This window comes from Columba livia, chromosome 8, assembly GCF_036013475.1.
Source record: "Columba livia isolate bColLiv1 breed racing homer chromosome 8, bColLiv1.pat.W.v2, whole genome shotgun sequence".
NCBI classification, from domain to species: Eukaryota; Metazoa; Chordata; class Aves; order Columbiformes; family Columbidae; genus Columba; species Columba livia.
This window is the reverse complement of record NC_088609.1, coordinates 29,353,062-29,371,639: the sequence shown is the minus strand read 5'-3', so window position 1 is coordinate 29,371,639 and position 18,578 is coordinate 29,353,062. Positions and strand designations below refer to the sequence as shown.

The following is an 18,578-nucleotide window of genomic DNA, read 5'->3' as shown; positions in this document are numbered from 1 at the left end:
AGGAGTTTTATTACCAGCATAATGTAAAATATTATCAGACCCCAGTTTTTGGAACTCTGTAAAGGAGATTGAATGATACAATTATTATTGGGATGACTAAATGTGTATTTCTGGCTGGATCAGGCCTGCAGCTGTGGTTGTGCATTCTGGAAGTTTAAATTCAATTCCATTGTGGAGAAACATTCTTCTGAAACACTTTGTTTCTTTTCAACAACAAAGCTGTTATGCGGAGAAACATATTACCTATTTTTCTACTGTATTCTACTTTTTCTTATACACTGTTGTCTACCATAAACTGTTCTGCCTGCAGCTGTGTTATCAGCATTAAAAATAGTACTGAATTTTCCCTGCTTTCTCTTTAGCTTGTCCCTCACTTTCCCTAACCCTTCATCTCCAGTAGATCTCCATCTGATATTGCAAACATGCAGGAGGAGTGGAATGACGCTGCAACATGCTCCTATGAATATAATCGCGATTTGCAGTTCTGAGAAAAAGCTTCCTGCTATTAAAAGTTAATTTGATCTTGAAAAAGCAAAGGGATTGTGTGAAAGCTTCTCACCTGTTACTGTGGAAATTTACTTGGCTTTGCTTAAATTTCCCTTCATCAGCCTTCAAAGTTCAGCTGAAGGTTGTTTAGGGTGTGGTGTCTTTGCAGGGAAGCAGATAAGAAATGCTCACCCAACCTACTCTTGCAGGTTGGGAGGTGCTAGAGACTAGCTTGGGGCAAGATCCTCAATTGTTTTAACTGGCTTCATAAACAGATACTTGACTGTGGTGTGGTTGGTGGTTTTTATTTATTTATTTGATTTTTTTTTTTAAAAATTATTGTTGAGTTTTTATTTTTCTTTCCTGTTTTGAGCATTGGCTACAGAAGTATGTTTTAATTGTAGCTATACTTGTGTAATGTACATGTCTCTACAAAGCTGTCAGATATTTAATTTTTAAAAGCTGGTACAAATACCTTTTATTCATTTATAGACTTGTGTACTGTGCATGTTGTTTCAGAACTGTGATTAAAATGTCTCCATGTGTGAGCTGTATCCATTTAATGTAATGAATTGATGGAAGATTTATTCCTGGTAAGTAATGAGGATGCGAGTATTAATTTTACAGCTCAAATATTGGATTATTAAAATTGAGTTCAAATGTAATTTTGAACACTCATAGCTAAATCAAGATGTCATTTGTCTCAGCTGAAGCAAATGGCTTGGTTAGGTGATCATTCGAAAACCGAGTTCATGAAGTGTTTATTAAGACCATGAAGAATCCAGTAGTTCTTTCCCCTGATACTTCTGAAATGTCCCAGAAGAAAAATTTTGCATCCATCAAACTGCAGGTCTATGGAAAAAAGAAAAGATAAAAATGATTTGCTGGTAACATGGTTTAATAGCTAAACATTTTTGGTTTTATATTGTAGTCATTTGGCTAAAGTAAGAATCTTTTCTTTTGAAAGACAGGGGAATGGAAAAGAAGTGAAAGCAAATTCTCAGCCGTAGCAGTGAGATTTCATGATGCAGATTTAGAATGTCAGGTCCATGCTCTCAAAAATCAGATTGTTGCCTCATAATAGTGGGAATTATTGTCTCTTATTTCAAAAAAAGCAAGCCATTATCTAGAATGTTCCTTTTCACCTTGTTGTTAAAGCTCATTTTTTCACTAAGTACTAAAACATTTTTTATAGCTATCCAGCAGTTCTCTAAATCCCCAATTTGGCAAATATTTTGGACAGGTTTAACCTCGGGCATATAAGGAACTGATTTTAATGGCTGGAAGATAAGCGAGTCGTAAACGCTTTTACAGTTCTTTTCCATGGGGATTTTAATGGAAAAGTAGAAAATAATTCAATAAAAAAATGACTTACTGAAGCAGATGAGGAGTTGTGGTTTCATCACACTGAGATCCTCTAAGAGTCAAGTGCTGTACATTGGACATGTCATTCAAGGTATGCCTTGAAGACTTAGTAACAACTTTGAATTTTTTTTATTATATTGGGCAGTGGCTGTTCTTGAAACTTTTACTTCGTGTACCTTACTGAAGTACTGGTGTGCCTTGCTCATCTCTTTGTATTTATGATGCCTTGCAGAGGTCAGTGACACAAGATAACTGTGCCATGTGTAAAATAAAAGTTGGAGCTCATTTTGAGGTTATGAGTAGCAGCAAGTTAGAGGTGGATTGTCTGCATTACCCACTCTAACCACCTTGATTTATTCTTGCAGGTTTTTCACTTTTGCTTTTTCTTTAATATATATATAGATAAGAAAACAGGAGATTTACACTTATGTGTTGAATTGAGAGGAATAGTCCACTTTAATTCCTTGAATTTATTATTGGTTGCAGTCATTTAGCTTTGGACTTACCTAGATTTGTGATAATGGTTCAGTCTTGGAGAAGACCCATGGAAAAGTCAGCAAGATACTAGAGAATTAAATTTTTCCTTGCTAGATTTCCTGAGTATTCAAGAGAAAATCAATGCCAGGCATCTAGATTTAATTTTGCTGCTTTGTGTCAAGAACAGGAATTTGAAACAAAACTATTAACAACAAATTATTGTGCTGGCCTGTCTTTTTGCCGTCTTAAGACCCTAGTGATTCTCTTGAAGGTCAAGCCATAAAGGAAGATGACAACATGCAGGGCAATTGTCTGCCTGTATTAAAGTAGGAGTTCTACCATTACTATTGTTGGAGTGAATGGATAAAGCTCAATGTAAATAACAGTACTCTTCAGGACAGAATCTAAATAACGGTGTTACTCATTACTGGAGTTGCCTGTGAATCGAGAAAAAAAGGAGGAGAGTGTTCCTTTCTATAGACCTCCTTAGCCATATATCACAAGCATTTTGCTTTTTATAGTCTGCAGAGCTTAACAACTTGAAATTTCCAGCACGGAGATTGAAAGAAGAACAGCTGGCTGGCCTGGGGACAAGATGGGATGGGATCTCCTGCTGCAGGCCTAGCTGTGAAAGCAGCTTAAAGTAGAGGTGAGTATGTAACCGACTATAGTTAATTCTCGACTTGTGGCACAGCTTGATAGCAGTCACTTCCCTCGAAAGATGAGTGGAAACCTTTGGTTTGCCTCTGCCTAGAAAACATGAGATCTGAGGCTACTGAGCCATAGGACTGACTTGGATGTAGAGCTGGAGACGTGTCCCTGCAGCCTTGATTCCACACAAGTACTCAATCTACTTTTGTGACCTTTTTCAGGGCCAAATTTATTTTAAAGCTCAGCTTCAAGGAAATGCTCTCACTTTACCTTAACAACACTTGAACTCAGATATAAGTCCTTGTCTTAAAATATTATTTAGACTGGGGAATAAAGTGTTTTGGAGGCTTGTGTTTATTCTTCCGTCTTCACTTGATTAGTCATTGTGGCCTTTGTTTTGCTAAGTCCTTATGCAAACTGTGAAAAATAATTCAAAGCCTTCAAAATGATTTTGTGTAAGGATTTTTTGGCTACCTGGAGGATACCAAATACTTTCTTCATGCTTTCTCACCAAGCTTTTCAAAAATGTGTACTCAATTTGTTCCAGTACTTCATGTTTTTCCCTAGATAAAGTTTTCACTGATTTAAGTGGCAATTTTGCTTGAGAAGGGAATATAGTTGCAATTCTTTATTTCATTACTTTTAGTGATTATAGTGGTTTGAAATCTTGTTCTTTTTTGCAGTTCCCGTGAAATTCATGGATTGCTACCTTGTGTAACTCATTCAAAGATACTTGTTCCTTGCTTGCATAGGTTTTACGACCACACTGTCACTTTTATTCTTTGAGAGGTACTATTTTAATCTATCTTTACTGCTGTCTAGACTTCCAGTCTGTGGTAATAAATATATTCTGTCAATATTCCATGTACAGTCTAATGTTTCTATTTAACCTGCTTCTAACTTTACTTAGATTATTATTACATCATGCAAGATGAACTAGCTGTATAGGTGAAGTTCTCAACTGATGAAAGCTAGTATAATTTCTGAGGCTTTCTTAATAACAATTTTTCTTTGAAAATACCTTGCGTGAAAAGATCATGCATCATTGCAACAGAGTGCTGTTCTATGGTGCCAGCTACTTAAAAACAGTATGCAAGTGCTATATGAATTACTGACTTGCCTCTTCTGAGTATGTATATATGCATCCCACTACTGCTGATACTGAAAATGTACTTTAGTACAGCACCAAACAACTAATAAAAATATAAGAAGCCTAGATTTAGTTCTTTGTCTTGACTAAAGGGAATTGAATTAACAGCTTCCCAGGAAAAAGTTCTAAGAAATTTAGTTTTTCTATAAAGATCATCTGCTTCCTGAGAGGAAAAAAAAAATGTGATTCATGTAGCAAAGAAGCATAAATTATAGTTTAGTTGTTAAAGTACCACCTGGTAGTGGGAGACATGGGCACAGGTCACTGCTCCGAAAAGTTTCTCTACATCCTTCAGTTTAGAAGTTTCTCTCAGAAACTCTGCACTCTTAATAAACTCATGTCATCATTTAACTTTCCAGCCCTATCAGGAATTTCTCAGATTCTTTGAATTGCCACAGTTTTGTAAGATTCACGGTTATTTATGGTTTGGGATTGAATGTTATGAATAGTTTTCTTCAGAGTATGTGTGGGAAGAAACCCTAGCTAAGATGTGTTAAAATGTTTCGGTATTTATTCGTTTTGAAAACATTCTATTTGAAAAATTGCAAAGTTTAATAGTGGCTTAAACACACAAAAATAAACACTTTGAATAGATTTAAATGTTTTGATTAACCTAAAAATAGTTTGGTTTTATCATCAGACTGATTTTGAAAAATAGCTTTATTCTCTTTGCTTTAACCAGTGAACAAAAAACTCAGTTATTTTCATAGCTTTGCTTGCTAAATTTGAAACCTCGATAATTCTCTATTAATATAGTGTAAATTTGCATACTCAGCTTTTTAGTCCTGTGTTGCTAAATAATTAATAATTAGGTTTTTAAGTATCCATTGCTATGCATTTATTTTTAAAAGTCATGGCTTCTGCTAATTGTATTTCCCTCTGTGGATGCAGAAGCAGGCAGTTCTATTATAGTTATTTTTCCTGGCAAGATTTCCACAATAATACCACATGTTAAAATAATTCTATGATATAAGGTGGGTGTACTTAAAAATTACATATAAAAGAATGCTGTCATGCAGGCATGGTAATAACTGGGCCGTATCTAAAGAATGGTATATCCTAGAATGGATTAAAAACCAGGAAAATAAATATTTTAATAATTTCCTACAAAACCAGATCAAATAAGTTTCAATAGCTGAGTTTCTCCTTGTGCAGATAAGCAAGGTAAGATCTGATTGCAAATTCAGAGCCATACCTTGTATATCGAAGTCTTGGCACTAGAATATTGCTCTTTAAATTTAGTTCAATTTAATATAAAACATTATTTAATTACAGCTTATCTTACATGAGGGGAGCTATTGAGCCTTCTGATTATGTATTCCCTGTTTTTTTTTACCCAAGATGTCCTCATTAGTGTTCAAAAATGTTGAAAAGTGTTAAAAGCTAAATAATGTGTTAATGACAGATCCAATCTAACACGATGAAGTTATTTCCAGCTTGTTGTTTTCTTTACATTCCAGTAGCACAGAAAACAAAATCAAACCCTCACAGCTGAACCTACTGTCCATCAAGTATGAGATTTAGTTCTAGATATCGTATCTTTCTTTATTTCAACGATGTTTTGCAATGACGATTTCATGAATTGGTTTTTGATTTGTGCTTGGTAGGGTCAAGCACTAATACATTACATATAACAGAAATATGTGCTTTTGTGTGTATAGGCAGGTAGATATGAATAAACAATATAAAAGCCTGAATCAAACATAGAAATTAGAAAATCTTGTACATTGGTAGAGTTGCAAGCAATGGAAGGTATCGCACAAATCAAAGAATACGGTTCTGCCATTAAAACATCGGCCCGGAAATTAGGAGACCATTACAAGGGAGGGTTATGATGCTTCTTTCGAATTAATTCTCAGGTTTCCGCATTTAAGTTGTAAACTCTCCTAGTGATCTCTTGGTCTGTGCATGTATCTCACCTACTGCAACAGACTGTCTTTTCGAGAAGTAAAATTAGGCCATTCTCTAAGACCAAGTGGAGTGGCACAGATCATGTCGTGTTTGATTTGATTGCCTTCTTGAAGCAGAGTGGTGACATCCAAACTGCATATTGGGAATGGTCTCCAACATGGGCTATGGCTGGTTTTGTGTTCATGAGCTGTCTGGGAAGGTGTTAATTTGTGAAGGTCAAAGCTGTGCCAAGGGTATGCTAGGAATTAAACAGTATGCTTGTTTGTGGGTGACTCCTCCCTGATTCTTTTTATTTATTGGTGTTGAAGAAGTCAGAGGGCTCTGCCAAAATTGAAGTTTCAAGGCAATGTCATAAGATAAATAGTATTAATACAACTAAGAAGGATCTGTGCTTTCAACCGAACGTGATGCTGGTCTTCATTTTCCAATCTAAGTCAGTTTTCCAACAGTTCTGAGAAAAAAAAAAATCATTAGAAAGAAAAACAAAAATGTGTATATATTATACTTTTATTATACATAATGATCAAATAATTCTCAGTACCTGTGTTACCACATAGAAAATATTACAATTTCTTGTATTATTAAGCTACTGCATTTTTTATTATATGCAAATTTTGTGAATAACTAATATGTTATACGTAGTCAAATTGTGTTCATACCTTTTGGCTATGGTTTTATTTTAGCTAAGCACTTATCTTAAAAATAGCTAGTATATTATTTTCATAATTAAAATGTACTGATTCTATTGTTGAAAACTGGGAAGAAAGCCAACTGAAACCTCTTAATGCCTTTTAATTATATTCTTAACATCAGTGTGTTACCTGGTTGCTTTATTCTGCTATTATTGTTAGTGCAGAATTGGGGTGGAAGTGGGACAGGAGGCAGGAAGATAGCAGTTTGGAGTTTGAATGATTTGCCAAGATGTCAAATCAAAGTCTCTGAAATACGAAAGATCTATGGAAAGAGGAACTGATGGAAGAAAAGGAGGAGAAGAAGCAGGAGGAAATTGAGCTATGAAATAAAACAAACCTTCCATAAAGGATTATTTCCATTGCCCACAACATCAAGTGTGTCAAGGAGGGGGAAATGTAGAGCCTCTAAAATTTGCATAGATTGAGACATTTAGAAGAAGAAAAGAAGGGAGAGGATGTAACTCAAAGAGTGCCACAGGAATCGTTGTTGAATCATTAATGAACTTGATGACAAAATGAAGAAATAGTAGGAAGTTGTGAGAGACCATGAGAGACCACACTTCGCTTTTGTGGGGAATGCTTTATAGTAGTGATGGGGTATATTTTTACTATGGCTTCAAGGAGCTGTTATACTTAGTAAAAAAGAAAAAACAAAGTTATAGCAGTATGCAATAATCTAAACATAAATCATAATCCAAAAGAGGCTAAGCACTTCCCTTACTGTGTAGAGAAAAGGTAGGGACTGAGGAAGAAGTGAGAATAAGTCTTCAGGAATTACTAAGAAAACCTGGCATACAGTATTTCCAGTAGTCATGTAGGACACGTTAATTGAAATAATGGCAGGAATGATCCACTAACACCAGCAAATGGAGGTTTGGAACTTCCTTGGTCTGAGAAAGAAAGCAGCGGGTTGAAAAATTTCCATAGAGTCCTCACAGCTTCTGTCCTCACTCTGTCAGAATCCAGATCTGTAAACTCTTTTAAATTTTGTATTACTTTTTTTTAATTGGAATTTCAGGTGGAGATGCCTGACTACAGGATATGGTCTACACTGCGGTAGTTTCAGTAGACACAAACAGCATATTTGTATTAAATGTTGATAACTGGCGAACAGTAGAATTATTCAGTACAATTTCATCACAAAGGCTTTGAACATAATGCAGTTTAATCCATTGGGAATGTAGAGATTTTGGTTGGAGACTTTAATGCTGGCTTGAATGTCTAATATACCATGAGAATCTAATTTATATTTTAGTATGAACAGCTGTGCAAAATGTTTTTAATGAAGCAAGAAGGTGGACTGTTTTCTGGTTTGTATTGGTTTTTTTCCACAACTGTTGAAAAGATCTAGGCTTACAAAATAGGGAAATTAATCTGGAGTCAGTTTCAAATTACTTAATAGTTTGCTGTGTACAGATCTAAACTGTGTACAGCTCACTAAAGCCATGTAGTAACTTGTAGTTTGATCTGGTGTCCTTATCTTGTATTTTCAAATCTTTGTGTTGAAAATTGTACTTCTGAAACACAAATTTGTGTCACATAACCTCCTGCCTTACCTACACAGGTAAACTCAAAAGTTTTATAAACCTCTGAAAAAGAACAAAACCAATTCTCGTTCACTGGTATGAGCAAAGAAGTTGGAATGGTGGCAAATCAACTGACTGGACAACTTAAGTCATCATTCACATTGGTCAAAAAAAGGCATTTTGCCAGAGATAGAAGAAAGAAAATGTATGAGGGTAGCAAGAATCACAAGATATGTCTCTATTGCTATAGTAGGTGTGGATTTTCCCAGACATGGGAAAGTATTGTGGAGTACTGCTGTGTAACAGTAGAAGTAGAAAGAGTATGGACTCCTTAAGTTTTAATCTGGTTTGAAAAGTATCTGTGTGGAAAGGATGCATAATTTTTCTACTTGCTGTGAACATTCCCAGTCACAGACACTTACTTTAATAACTGGGGTTTTCAGTGTTTAACTTTTATCAGCCTTCCTGAACCAATCCCACCCTGGGTTGTGGAATGCCTCCCATAGTGTTGCTCCCTCCTGAAAAGACTTACTCATTGATTACTGGACACAGCAGTAATTGCACTGACTTTATATTCTCCCACAAGTAGTCCTGAGTTATTGTACTGGGGAGTTTCACACACCTTGGAGTTGTACCCAAGATCCAGATAAACCAATAACTACAACCTTGTTAAATTTGGTGTGGTCTTGATAAGTTTTAGTATTAATATTATTAAATCTTTATAATGTGACAATGTGTGGGCTGAAGAACACGGCTGCCTTTCAAGGATGTGAGCTGAGTTGACCCTTGTCTGTCCATTCACTGACCAAAAAGCTGAAAAAATGCAAGATGATAGGGATGGGCTACAAGCAAATGGCCACATGTCTGAGTGAGCGGAAGCCAAGGAGGTGATCTGAGTCATGGGAGCATCTCTGAGTCAGTGCCTTCCAGGGTAATTGCTGGCATTGTTTATGACCTTAAGCAATCATTGTTTTTCTGCAACTCATTGACCCAGTAGCTGCAGAAGTTGATATTAGAGTTCTTTTCAGAGAACAACTTCATCTTTGTTTGGAAAAGTTGGGCACTGTGTTATATGACATGAATTTTCAGGCATCAAAGGCAGATATCTCTCTAAAAGTTTAAAATGCTAAAATAAATATTTGTATTTTCAAATTAGAGATGAATAGTTGCCTTCAAATAGGGGATAGGAACCTGATGAGGCAGCAGAGATGTAATCTGTTTTGCACCTAGACAGACAAATTGTCCAGAGATTAAAAGAACCAATTACGAAGGTGACGAAAGAATAAGAAATGCGGAATAATATTGCTAGAAAGCTGACATATATAACATTTCTAGTTACTCTGAGTATGGAGTTCTCTGTTGTTGAATTCACTCCACGGTTTACGTGTAGCTCCATTTGTAATAAAGCTAGGTGTGGACATTTGGGCTCATTCCAGAACCAGTGCAAAGTTTAAAGATGCCTGCGCTGGTAGCTGTTCAGTTGTTAATAGACCTCACGGAACATGTATTAGCCTAGTGATTACCATCCCATCATTGTCCTTCTGTTATGGGAGGTGGCATCTGTGCAAAGCAAATGTCTCTATTATCATCCTTCTTCCAAAGGCATTGTAAACTGGTAGAACTACACCTGTTCCATTTCCAGAATATCATTTGCAGGTGGAAACTGAATCTATTATTTAAAAGGCTCATTAATATGACCAAAATGTGTCATGTAAAATTCTTATATTTTATTGTCTTTGTGCCAAGTGTTGTGAAGTTGTCCCAAAGGACTTGCTCTGATGGTTCTGGTTGGAGTCTGCAAACCTTTTTGATTTGTTGGTGTCCACAGCTTGTGCATAAAGTAAAATAGTGACATCTCAGGTTTGGATCAGGCAATTCTCTTTTGTTACAACCAAAATGGAGCCATGAAGTCCTTGTTAAGATACAACGGTAAGGAACTTGGTCATTTCCCACTGTCCTTATCCCACAAATGCTGTCTTCCTTGTGGCTGTTGGCAGGGGCAATGCTACTAGTATCAGGATATACCTGGGGTCTGTTGCAGGCAAAAACGAAGGACCACCCGATGGTGTGACTGTTTCAGGCGGTGTAACCACAGATAATCAGTCCGAGAAGCTGTCTAGCCAGTAAAACAATGGTGTGAGGTAAAAAGGCTTTGTATACACGAAGTGGTTTCATCTATTTATCACAGCTTACAAAACAAGGGCAGACATGTGGTAACCCATGTTTTGCCATGTGTCAGTACCAAGGTTATGGATGCAATACTCTTGGAGAGCTTACATTGTCTAGAAGTTGCCAGCACAGTCTGTGACTACATCTTCAGAGATGTGACAGTTAGATTAAGCAATTCTAAGAAAGCCAGCTACGTTTTTCTGAGTAGTGGTGAAGCCAATAGAATGGTTTGAATTTTTTAATATGGTGTGTATTTTATTGTGGTTTGTTCCTGTCATTTCACATGGCTTGAATTATATTTCATTGCTGTGTGGGTTTTATGCTAATATATTGGAATGATTGTGTGATGTGCATTTTTGCTATAATGTGCGATTGAAGATCAAGTCAGTGGCTTTTTTCCGTAATCATCATAGCATTCCATCTTATTCTTGCCATTTTGAAATACGCTTAAAACTGTTAATCACTTGAAGTTTCAAGCTAAGACAGACACTCACTTGATGTGATAAAAGGCACCAGTCACTAACTGAATTTATATATGCTTATGTAAGAAAGCAATAATTTCTTTGTTGAGGCTGCTACGAGATACTGGTCCTGGATCACTGTTTCAGGTCCACATTATTATTTGCATTTTGGAAGTTTGCTTTGCAACCACAGGCTTGGGCATTTTTTTTAATGCTGTCACTTGTGGTAGAGAAATCTCCAGGATCTTCTTCCTTTAGCACACAATACTTATTCTTTGTTTGTACTAAAAATGTGTAGTTTTTACTCTGATTACATTAAGTCTTAGCAAAGAACGAATGAGAAGATAATTGTTCTTTCCACTTTTGAAAATACAGTCTACCCCCAAATTTTTAAAGTGCTTATCAGTTCTACTGCTTTATATACCACCTAAATTTCTTTCTACATCCAGTTTCGTCTCACACCCAGTCACTTCTGTGAATAGACAGACTTGGTTCTTTCCTTTGGTCTCTCATTGTGAATTCTTGATCAGTTTAGCAGATTCCCTTTTTCAGTATATTTTAAGTTTGAGAAAAAGGATTTTAAAAAGCAAAATGGTAAGCCTGTATTTCTCTCAATAGCAATACTTTTATTGGCTTGGATCCATAATTTTCAACTATTTTTTAATATTTGAAGTTCATTTTACTCTGTGGGACAGGACTACAGGACACAGTCTTCTCTTATTATCGGCTAAGCAGTGGATTAGTAGTTCATTAAGAGTAGTGCATTAATTTATAAAAATAAATTAAAATTAAAATGATTGATAAGAATAAACAATGTATTATTTACCATACAACTTAATTTGAAAGTTGGCCAAAAAGGCTTTTTCATAAAAGGATCTTTATGGTCATAAAATGTGTTATTAAAATAATATCTGTGCACACATAACTATTTCTAATATGTTTACATATATTATAAATACATTTGTGCATAGTTGGGTTGTCCATTGCTACTTCACTAGTTCCATATTTGCAACAGGTAGAACAAATACAATTTCCAGGGCTGACACAGCATCACCTGCTTATTGAATCTCAGTTCCCCTTGTGATAGATGTGCAGCACACTACTTGTCTTCAGGCAGTGGGTTTAAGACTTAGTTTGAATAGTGGGAAAGTTGTAAATGTTAAGTTTAAAGGAGATTTATGATCTAACTCAACAGGAACAAACGCTGAAGGGATCAAGGGTGTCTCTGCTCTTCCATAAGCCGATTGTCTCAGTCCAGCTGTGCCAATAAAAGAACTTTCTGGCCCCTAACTCTTCATTCTTCATTCAACTTCTCTGCCAGTTGAGCAGGTAATGTAGTTGCTGTCTTGTCTTATTAAAGTAAACGTGCCAAGATAACTCTTAACTGCTACTGATTTTGCTTGATGCTCATCATGGAGCATCTGGAGACAAGCTTCTCTCCCACGGCAGAGCCCAATGCCCCAACAGGCAGCTGGGGCAGTTATTTCACGTACTGGCCAGGCTGGATCTGAAACAGAGTATAATCCCACCTTTAGCTTCTTCATTGGGCTGATTCTATAATGGTTTGGTGCAGTCCCAACTATACTGCTCAGTTCTCTGCATTTGCACTGCTTCTCCTCTGGAGTGAAGTTGTGTCCAAACTAGGCTTAGCCAATTTGGGTTGAAGTTATGCCTTTCTGGAAAAAGCGGCCTGAGCGCTTGGAGAAATATTGCAGGTCCCATAGTTCAGCACTGAAAGTTAGGAAAGTTCATATCTCCTCAAACTCAAGCCCATAACAAACCACCGAAATGCAGCCTCTGAAGTTGTATTCAAATAGGTTCTGTACAAGTTGATATCCTAATTGAAAATAGCTTCTCCAAGTAAAATGATGCTCTAAGTATAGAACCCAGTATGAAATTAATTTTCATTAGCAAGCATCCTGTCATTTACCCAGTTGTACTCTAAGCTGTTAGAACTTCCTACAGAGATGTACTCTGCCCAAAACTGATTAAAGAATGAACCTGAGGTTGGCTTCTCCTGCTGACAGTCCCACTTATAACACACAAAAAAATATACCGGAAGCTAAGAAAAAGAAGCTTTAAGTAAATAATCTGAAACATATGCATTTTTAAGCTAGCAAAGGATTTCTCTCCATCTTGTGGTTTTGTTTTCACTTCCTTGTTGTGTTCAGTGTTACTCATGAAGACACTCTTTTAAATCACCCATTCCTGCAGAGAATTCCTGGATACAGAATAGTGTGAACAGCCAAGGAATCTGTAATTGTTCATCCTGCATAGTGTCTGGATTTAATTTCTTTCTAAGGTCTGTCCAAATTGAAGTGTTTGGCCATGAGCTGGTACCTGTGAGGAAGAAGTCCGCATAGCTTGGGAGTGGTTGGTAGTGCAGTATAATACTGCAGGCATCCTGTCAGATACACCGTTCTGGTCCCAGTAGTGCTGGGAGTCACAGAACACTGCTAGTACAGGTCCTCCTATGGATTCTCAGCTGTAAGTTTATTATTTTCTGCATCTGGCTACCTTTGCGGGCATATCAGGTGTAGTCATCTCAGCGGTGTTTAATTCTCTGGCCACAGCAGTAGTCAGCACTCGTTTGCTGTACTCACTTGTGCCAAGGTAGTGTCAGGATTTGTGGAACCAGCCCTGAGGAAGGGGTTGTGGTGCAGTGTAGCAGCCTCTGTCAGTGGGAAAACTGGTGCACACTGGTCTTAGAGCAACCCAGACACTGTGACACAGCACTGGAAGAAGATTAGCACAAAAAGCAAACCTCGGTCCCTTTCTTTTAACAGCAAGGTGTTTGGGGGGATGCCTGCTGAGTGCTGGAGCAGTCTTTTCATCAGATTGAAAAACCAAGCTTAACCGATAACCCCCAGTCTTAAGCAAGACCAAGAAGTGCTGGAGGGGGTGCTGTGGCACAGCTGGCCTTCGTAGTGTGGTTTGCTAGAGCTGAAGATGGATTTTTTTCTATTAAAGAGAGATTTATCTTAAAATTCAGATTCAATATTTATGTCTCTAAAATGCATACAGTAATGGCTTGTGTGATTAAACTGGAAAGATAATAAACGATGAAGCAGAGGATGGACAACTGTATCACAGTGTTTTTTGCAACCTTTAACTGCCAGGGAATGGTAATATAGAAATTGTCCTTTATTATGAATTCTTCTGAATTAGGAAATGTAAGAGAAGCCTCAGGTGTTTAATCATTTTAATTTTGATACACTTTCTAAATGCATTCATTGCCTTTTCGATTGCTTTCTTAGTTGCCTTTGTCACCTCAATTACTGAGGAACCAGTTCCAGGCAAACTTCATAAATACCCTTGCAGCAGCTTTTCAAGACTATTTGCCTTTTATTTGCAGATGTATAAACAGATGCTGTAGAACACTCTGCTATAGGAATATAGACCTTTACTTACTGGTTCTTACTAGCTACTCTTCTCAGATAGTACAGTCCTTGTGTTATAAAGGCTGATGATGCACTCTGGAAATTCTTTTCTGGGTTCTGTCTGGCAGCATTTGTATTGTTGCTAAACTACCTGTTTTTCCACTGTTCTTCTTTAAGAACACGTAACAAGGGCTAATTCTATTTCATGACTTGTTTTCACAATTGAATACTGCCAATGCTAATCTATTTAGTTTCTATGCAATTAAGTGACCATATACTGCCTATTATTGTTAACTGGAAGTCAAGTGACCTTGAAGATGGTCTGAATAAATCAAGTGGAAATGTGGCGTATTGCTTTTTTTGCTATACTTGCTACTCTATTTTGTTTCCTGACCTTTTGTTTTAGGTGATCTGGCACCTTCAGATCTATACCAATGAAGATAAAGGATTACAAACTCCTAAACATGCTTTCCTTCACATTACTAAGCTGTCCATCAAGTTTTTAAAGTGTTACTATGTCAAATTTCTTGTCTGTTTCATAGAAAAATAAAGCAAAGGACAATAATTTTGAAATTACTCAGTGATTTTTTGAAAAAATAGATATTTAAACTTGCTAAGCAATTTAAAGTGATACCCTATAATAACACGATTTTTTATGTAAAATACTAAAATTCTATGTATAAAACACTTCCAGCACCATATGTTAACTTTTTAAATTTGTCTGCTAATGGCTAAAATATAAATAGCTGGTTTATATTCAGTTCCTTAAAAATTTGAATACCCTTTCTTTAATTTCCTTTTCAAAAAAAGTGTTTATCTTCTGTAATTTATTATAATGTGTGTTTGCAAATTACATACTGAGATATCCATCCAGAGACCCTGAAAGGTAGCACAGGTGCTATAGCACAAACCACTAAGCTATTCAGTAGTAATTCACTTTTGAGTGGATCAGTAGGTCGTGAGATGAATACAGACAGTGAATGCAGAAAGGACTGAACCTGCTTTTATGGTTTACATAACAGAAATAATATTTGGTGTTGACAGATGGAATAGAGTGCTCAGGACTCAGTAATAAAGAACAAGAGCACAACAGATAAAAGAACATTGAAGGTAGAGGGCATAACTGTCACGGACACAGTGTTTAGAAGATGAACAATATAACGAACTAATTATGTTTCAGTACAAACAGTGCCTGAACAGGACATGTGGTCTGAGCCAAGCTCTTGGTACATGTGGCTCATGCAGCCCAATTTACATCACACTTTTCCAGTGAGTAATTGAGCATCCTACTGTAGAGCTGTTTAGCAGTTCCAGAAACTGCACACTCTATTCAGAGATGCAGATAATGAGGTATTTTTGCATTTATTTACAGTCAATTATACATCCAGTGCTGCTCACAGTTTGAAATGTGGCCCCTTGTTACCTTTTAAACATTATTGAAATGGAAATTTTAGATTTGTTTTTGTCAGTTAAGAGGAGTAGAATTTATTACCAAGTATAAAGACATGAAAATGAAACTGAAACTTTTAGATCAACCCAAAACATTAAAATATTTTTCTGCAAAATAATACAATTGTTTTGCCTCTCTGTCTCTTTGTAGGATACTTTAGCATAAAAGCTTTACCTTCTCTGGCCCTTGGATGTTTTTCACCAAGAAACTGCCCCATAAACCTCCATTTGAAGTTTCACCTCAGATCAGTAACAGCCACCCACTGTCTTTAAGCTCTTGAGGATGATCTGACTTTTTAATAGTGCCTCATTACATTTAATTCACCATCTGTGCCTTTGGTTTTGTTCGCTTATACTTGTGCACAGCAGCAATTTTTTCCTGTTTCTATGCATTAACTTCTGTCAGGTAATGGTGTGTTTTGAGTTTTTTGTTTGTTTTTAAATTAGTATTTTTTCCTCTCCTTTGGAATGGCATAGAAGAAGTTACTCCAGAAACCAGGGAACTGAAATTACCAAAATGCAATTCCTCCGAGTATAATTCAACAATTGAAATAAAACACATTACTAAATGGTTATAAGGAACAATTTCCCCAAACTGCAGGAACAGGATATATGAGTTAGCAGAGGTTTGGCATATTATTAATGAGTGCAGGAAGTTCTTCTCTCAGAAAGAATAACATTTACTTTGTGATATCTCTAATAGTAAGTTATATTGAGCTGAATTTGAACTGGTGGTTGAAGACTACAGAGAATCACTGGGTTCAATTTTTGTCTGCTACTGTTTGTACATAATAGAAAGTGAAATAATTGTGAAACTGTAGTAACTTCATAGATAAATGTAAATTGCAATACCTGTAACTTATTTTCTGTGTACTGTGGTAGGTGGTTTATGCTCAAAATATTATGTAGAAACAGTAAATAAAAAAATCAAGGTGTATTAAAGAGAAGAAAAGTGACACTCCAGCAAGTAATACATAATCTGTCAAATTTCATCTGAATTTTCCTAGTGACTTCAATGGGAGATAATTCAGTCTTCTTCCTATTGAAGAGGGCCAAGCACAGCTATAGTTTAAACTTCCATCACAAGATGGCCATGAATTATGGTAACAAAACTTCCTGGCCACCTGTTCTTTTGTTCAACGCAGAAGGCATAAATCGGGCATTTGCCTCAGTTAGGAGGCATTGAATCATAGCTGAGAGGCTGCAAAGAACTTGGCTGTGTAAATTCTTGCCTCTGGCTTGAACTTTGGGTGATGGTTGGCTTTGTAGGAGCACAGAGGGCAGCCCTTGCAGAGTGAGGTCTGGATGAGAAGTCATCTAGGAATTAATGCTTCTCAGATACCGGGTGTTCATCCTGAGCTTTTCCACCGTCTCTGTTGATCCACCAGCGAGACACTGAATTTTGCCCAGGATTGCTGGCTCTTTTTGGATCCTGTCTCCATGGCAGGTTTAAAGGACTGACCCTAAACCTTACGACAGCTGCGTTGTATGTGCTACTGGTGTGTATGGTGGGCAGCAAGGCATAGCCATGGGGAGCTGTGCATGCCTGGGCACAGTCCCCTGGTGGGGTCCTGTAATGTGCTTTAATTTGAAGGATAATGTTTCCCTGGAGCACTACAGAGGCTGAAGGAGGTGAAGTGGCTATTTTGCAGAGGGGCTCCAAGCACGCTTGATTCCTTTTTTTTTTTTTTTTTTTTTTTTGACCAGGGGATTGGTTTAGACCCACTTCAGACAGCAGTATAAATGAGAATATCCTAGAGATTTTGCATCTGCACAGCTCATTAAACGAACTGCGAAACTGGATGGTGTGGAAGCACCAATGCATGAAGCCTCCTGCAAACTGGATCTCCAGCTGCAGAGAAGCCCTTGAACTGTGTTGGACACTGCTGATCCCAGCTGCAAGTACCTGGATAGCAAGGAGGTAGCTTATGGATGAAGATGTGCAGAGGAACAAATCTCTGAAACCAGGTAACTTCTTTGTGTCTAGAAAGCGAATGCTGATAGACTTGGTGGGAATCATTAAGGAAAATGTAGTTTATTCTTTCTTTGCATACATACTCTTTTACCATACTTTCTAACTTCTTCCATTTCCTGCAGTTCCTTAGACAACCTTTGGAATGCACAAATGTGGAGTGGTTGCATCTGAAGCAAAGAGATCTGAGAATTTTTCCACCCCCATCCCCAATGGAAGTTCAAATGGCTTAATTTTTGACATATGGGCAAAGCTTTCCTTGCTGACAGTACTCACCTGATGTGAACACATACGCAGACATGTTACAAGAAGAACCAGAGGCCATGAATGCATTGCAAATAGCAAGTTTTATTTTAGTTACCTCTCTACTGGGGAATCTCCAAAGTAGCACCTAAGCTCCCATGGATAAGGTAACACAAATGAGGACGCAGGCGCTGGTAAATTCAGCCTTGGTTAGAAGATCACCGGGCCTGCTGAGCTTGACTGTATTTCAAGGCTTCAGGCAGGCGCAGCCTCCTGATCTTTCTCACAACAAAGCAGGAATCTCAGACATAGTGATAAGGTGGCTGGAGTTTCTCACAGGCCTATGTCACCTAACACTGAGGTTCTGCTCATCAAGCACACAAGGTCAGTAAAACAATTAGTGTGATGTATGTGCTTTTTCTACAGACAGCTGCAAGTCACTTGAGTGTATTTACTCTTAACCAACCTCCTCACCAATCTTCCGGTATATTCCCATACACCTGGCATTAAGGCCACAGTGATATCCCTTGCTTTGATGCCTGAGAACTTGATGTGCAAAACAGGTGGTTAAAAACCAGAAGGGTCTTCTGAAATTCTATTCATTTGATGTGCTCTCTACGTATTGTTCTACCTTCATGTGAGATGC

General features: G+C 37.2%; 1 long non-coding RNA gene across 5 annotated transcripts; it reads left to right on the top strand.

Moving 5' to 3' along the window:
• The first annotated feature begins 455 nt into the window (after positions 1 to 455).
• On the top strand, positions 456 to 16,596 carry LOC110362950 (uncharacterized). 5 transcript variants are annotated; one of them, XR_010474155.1, is made up of 6 exons: positions 456 to 873; positions 1,006 to 1,079; positions 2,850 to 2,977; positions 3,663 to 3,768; positions 12,084 to 12,217; positions 14,675 to 16,596. It is a non-coding gene; the product is annotated as an uncharacterized LOC110362950 (long non-coding RNA). The 5 variants fall into 5 exon arrangements; XR_010474157.1 differs by having other exon boundaries at positions 457 to 779; positions 2,881 to 2,977; XR_010474153.1 differs by having other exon boundaries at positions 458 to 779.
• Positions 16,597 to 18,578: the final 1,982 nt, after the last annotated feature.